Below are 5,689 nucleotides of genomic sequence, written 5' to 3'. Positions count from 1 at the left end.
TGGATGCTTGCAGCGACTGCTGTATAGAGGCCATCCTGCTACACATGAAACACATCAGAGTCATAATTGTTATTTTAGTCACGTTGTTTATTATCCTTATTGTTTTATCTGGGACTGTTTGCAGACATCTCAGAGAGAGGAGACACCAGCATCTGAACAGAGACTCAAACCAGCAACCTGCAGCTCCCTGCTTGGCTGCTCCAGTTTTCTCCTCACTCATGTTGCCCACCAGTGATTTCTAGCTGCCCACCCACACAGCAGGCTAGAATATGCGCTGAGCCTCAGCACCCAATACTTGGACATGTTTTCTTTATTAAATAATGAACCAGACCCCAAAAGTAAACAGCTGTTATTGCTAGGCAACGGGAGCAGCATTTGGTCATGCAGCACCTGACATTCCTGACCATGTGGGCGGAGCATGCATGAAATGGAATGTTCAGTAGAACTGTGCAACACAAGCACTTAGTTCCAGCATGTTTCATTGTATCCAGACACAGCTAGAGACACATCTACAGCAGCATCTCTGTGCAGGACAAACGACAGTTGACGAAGAAACATCGAAAACTTCACTTCACTCCTCTACAAAACGTTGGTTCCTTTGTTTAAAAGGCCAAAATGAATCGAGGGAGAACGAGAAGAGGATCGGCGAGTGCTTCACCTCACAATTCAGTACAGCTGATTAACCTGCAAGAAGAACTTCAAATGATACAGGCTGAAAATGTCAAATTAAAAGAAGAGGCAGAAAAATCAAGAGGAGAAGCTAAAAATTCACAGTTTGAAACTGAAGTAGTATTGCAGGAATTACTGCATGTGGGCCTCAAACTTAAAGGAGAGAAGATGGGAAAACAACAGGCAGAAAAGGAGAATGAAAAGATGAAGAAAGAACTGTTGGAAGCTCAAAAAGCATTGGAGGAAGAGAAAAGCACAGCACAAGAAGCCAAAAATAAATATCAAACTGCAAAGAAGGAGGCAGGAAATGTGATGCAGGAATTACAGGAGGTGCAGGAAGCTTTTGAAGAGGAAAGAAGGAAAATGCAGTTGGCAACTCAAGAAGCTGCAAATGTAACGGCTGAAGCTGAAACACTAAGGAAGGAATTACTGCATGTGAAGCAACAACTTGAAGAGGAGAAAAAACGTAAACACGAGGCAGAAAATGAGATTGAAAATATGAAGAAAGAATTGTTGGAAGCTCAAAAAGTGTTGGAGGAAGAGAAAATGAAAATAGAGGAAGCAAAGAAAGAAATGGAAGATACAAAGAGTCACAATGAAAACATGAAGAAGGAACTGATGAAAGTGCAAGAAGAACTTGCAGAAGAGAAAATTGAGGTGAAGGTATTGAAGAAAGAAATGACGGTGACCAAGAAAGGCTGCAAAGACGCACTGAAAGAACTACGAAAGCACAAAAAGGAAGCTAAAGAGCTCCTCAAACACAAAGGGAAACTGGCCAAACAGCAGCTGAAAGAAACATTTAAAGATGCCGAGGAGCAGCTCAACAAGACCTTAAAAGAACTGAAGGCAAAAGAAAAGCAAGGCGAGGACAGGAGGGGATTCTGGAGCAGACTGCTGAGGAAGAACTGACCCAGCAGCATCTCAATAGTTTCTTCCTCCTCTCTCCACCTTTCTTTCTCCCCATCCTTCTTCTTGGGACGTTTGCTTGTTTTTTAAAAACTCTAATCTAAATACATGTACTGAAACACACAAATAAAATTGCCATAACTTGACCTCATGTTGCCTGCTTCTTTTCTTGTGTGTCTGTGGATGTAAAACAGTAACACACTTCCTGCTCTGTGTCTTTAATTGTAAATAAATGCAATGTTTTCATTTTAAGATGCAGTGCAAAAAACTTCTGCTCTAAATCTTTTTTTTAGCAAAAAGCTTTTTTTTTTGCCTGTTGTGGAAGTTTTCCATTAAATAAAGCCTGCAGACGAGCGGTGAGCGGTAGCTAACATTCTTTAATCAAACACACAAAGAACAGACAACCAAGCTTGATGAAGTCCCTGCATGACCGCGGGACAGACGGTCAGCAGAGTCTCCCTGAGCCCAGCATGGCTCTCAGTTAAATACCTTCTCCAGGAACAAAAGGCAGTACACAGCTGTTTCACACCTTAAGGTTCACACTCCCTTGTTACCTCCCAGAGTCCTCGAAGAGACAAAAGACTCTTCCTGTGGAGTTGTCTGCTTCCCCCCAACTTCCTTACTACACCCCCACCATCTGTCTTACTGTATGAGTGTGAGACATGTTTAAATCCAGTGGCACCAAGGTATCATACAATAAAATAATCTGATTAATACATAAGTAAAAGAAATTCCTATACATGCCCCTTCCTGATTTCTTATGTTTTAACATGTTTGTTACACTTACATGTTTCCAGTTTCAAATGTTAACACAGATGTTCAGAGTAAATACAGATTGTAGTTTTTTAAATGATGGTTTCATTTAGTTTGGGGAAACAGCTCCAACTTTACCTCATGTAGAAAAAGTCATTTCCTTCTAAACCTAATAAGTGGTTTTGTCATCTAGCAAGAACTGCGATCAAGCATTTGCAATAACTAATAAAAAAGCACTTGGGACAATTGTGTTGGTGACAGCTTTTGTTATAATATCAATAATATTCATATGAATATGGGATACTGTTACATGTTTGCATAGACTTTTGTGGAATATGGAGACACTCCTGGCATTATATGAGCAAAGTGAAACTCATTTTTTAGGGTTGGTGGAGATGAGTGTGAAGATCCAAACAATCCCTGTCAGTGATGGAGAAGCTTTGATGAAAATATTTGGTAAAAAGTTCACCAGCATGAAGGAAATGAAGTTTCAAACTTTCCTTAGGAGGAGCCCAGCACGCCTGCTTAAAGAAAAGTGAGTGTGGCGATGTGGATGCTTGCAGCGACTGCTGTATAGAGGCCATCCTGCTACACATGAAACACATCAGAGTCATAATTGTTATTTTAGTCACGTTGTTTATTATCCTTATTGTTTTATCTGGGACTGTTTGCAGACATCTCAGAGAGAGGAGACACCAGCATCTGAACAGAGACTCAAACCAGCAACCTGCAGCTCCCTGCTTGGCTGCTCCAGTTTTCTCCTCACTCATGTTGCCCACCAGTGATTTCTAGCTGCCCACCCACACAGCAGGCTAGAATATGCGCTGAGCCTCAGCACCCAATACTTGGACATGTTTTCTTTATTAAATAATGAACCAGACCCCAAAAGTAAACAGCTGTTATTGCTAGGCAACGGGAGCAGCATTTGGTCATGCAGCACCTGACATTCCTGACCATGTGGGCGGAGCATGCATGAAATGGAATGTTTAGTAGAACTGTGCAACACAAGCACTTAGTTCCAGCATGTTTCATTGTATCCAGACACAGCTAGAGACACATCTACAGCAGCATCTCTGTGCAGGACAAACGACAGTTGACGAAGAAACATCGAAAACTTCACTTCACTCCTCTACAAAACGTTGGTTCCTTTGTTTAAAAGGCCAAAATGAATCGAGGGAGAACGAGAAGAGGATCGGCGAGTGCTTCACCTCACAATTCAGTACAGCTGATTAACCTGCAAGAAGAACTTCAAATGATACAGGCTGAAAATTTCAAATTAAAAGAAGAGGCAGAAAAATCAAGAGGAGAAGCTAAAAATTCACAGTTTGAAACTGAAGTAGTATTGCAGGAATTACTGCATGTGGGCCTCAAACTTAAAGGAGAGAAGATGGGAAAACAACAGGCAGAAAAGGAGAATGAAAAGATGAAGAAAGAACTGTTGGAAGCTCAAAAAGCATTGGAGGAAGAGAAAAGCACAGCACAAGAAGCCAAAAATAAATATCAAACTGCAAAGAAGGAGGCAGGAAATGTGCTGCAGGAATTACAGGAGGTGCAGGAAGCTTTTGAAGAGGAAAGAAGGAAAATGCAGTTGGCAACTCAAGAAGCTGCAAATGTAACGGCTGAAGCTGAAACACTAAGGAAGGAATTACTGCATGTGAAGCAACAACTTGAAGAGGAGAAAAAACGTAAACACGAGGCAGAAAATGAGATTGAAAATATGAAGAAAGAATTGTTGGAAGCTCAAAAAGTGTTGGAGGAAGAGAAAATGAAAATAGAGGAAGCAAAGAAAGAAATGGAAGATACAAAGAGTCACAATGAAAACATGAAGAAGGAACTGATGAAAGTGCAAGAAGAACTTGCAGAAGAGAAAATTGAGGTGAAGGTATTGAAGAAAGAAATGACGGTGACCAAGAAAGGCTGCAAAGACGCACTGAAAGAACTACGAAAGCACAAAAAGGAAGCTAAAGAGCTCCTCAAACACAAAGGGAAACTGGCCAAACAGCAGCTGAAAGAAACATTTAAAGATGCCGAGGAGCAGCTCAACAAGACCTTAAAAGAACTGAAGGCAAAAGAAAAGCAAGGCGAGGACAGGAGGGGATTCTGGAGCAGACTGCTGAGGAAGAACTGACCCAGCAGCATCTCAATAGTTTCTTCCTCCTCTCTCCACCTTTCTTTCTCCCCATCCTTCTTCTTGGGACGTTTGCTTGTTTTTTAAAAACTCTAATCTAAATACATGTACTGAAACACACAAATAAAATTACCATAACTTGACCTCATGTTGCCTGCTTCTTTTCTTGTGTGTCTGTGGATGTAAAACAGTAACACACTTCCTGCTCTGTGTCTTTAATTGTAAATAAATGCAATGTTTTCATTTTAAGATGCAGTGCAAAAAACTTCTGCTCTAAATCTTTTTTTTAGCAAAAAGCTTTTTTTTTGCCTGTTGTGGAAGTTTTCCATTAAATAAAGCCTGCAGACGAGCGGTGAGCGGTAGCTAACATTCTTTAATCAAACACACAAAGAACAGACAACCAAGCTTGATGAAGTCCCTGCATGACCGCGGGACAGACGGTCAGCAGAGTCTCCCTGAGCCCAGCATGGCTCTCAGTTAAATACCTTCTCCAGGAACAAAAGGCAGTACACAGCTGTTTCACACTTTAAGGTTCACACTCCCTTGTTACCTCCCAGAGTCCTCGAAGAGACAAAAGACTCTTCCTGTGGAGTTGTCTGCTTCCCCCCAACTTCCTTACTACACCCCCACCATCTGTCTTACTGTATGAGTGTGAGACATGTTTAAATCCAGTGGCACCAAGGTATCATACAATAAAATAATCTGATTAATACATAAGTAAAAGAAATTCCTATACATGCCCCTTCCTGATTTCTTATGTTTTAACATGTTTGTTACACTTACATGTTTCCAGTTTCAAATGTTAACACAGATGTTCAGAGTAAATACAGATTGTAGTTTTTTAAATGATGGTTTCATTTAGTTTGGGGAAACAGCTCCAACTTTACCTCATGTAGAAAAAGTCATTTCCTTCTAAACCTAATAAGTGGTTTTGTCATCTAGCAAGAACTGCGATCAAGCATTTGCAATAACTAATAAAAAAGCACTTGGGACAATTGTGTTGGTGACAGCTTTTGTTATAATATCAATAATATTCATATGAATATGGGATACTGTTACATGTTTGCATAGACTTTTGTGGAATATGGAGACACTCCTGGCATTATATGAGCAAAGTGAGACTCATTTATTAGGGTTGGTGGAGATGAGTGTGAAGATCCAAACAATCCCTGTCAGTGATGGAGAAGCTTTGATGAAAATATTTGGTAAAAAGTTCACCAGCATGAAGGAAAT

The sequence above is a fragment of the Diplotaxodon limnothrissa genome, linkage group LG9 (assembly GCF_057381915.1).
Source record: "Diplotaxodon limnothrissa isolate DT_005_m linkage group LG9, D_limnothrissa_male_GT1.1, whole genome shotgun sequence".
NCBI classification, from domain to species: domain Eukaryota; kingdom Metazoa; phylum Chordata; class Actinopteri; order Cichliformes; family Cichlidae; genus Diplotaxodon; species Diplotaxodon limnothrissa.
The sequence above is the reverse complement of the archived record's forward strand: the minus strand, read 5'-3'. Positions refer to the sequence as shown.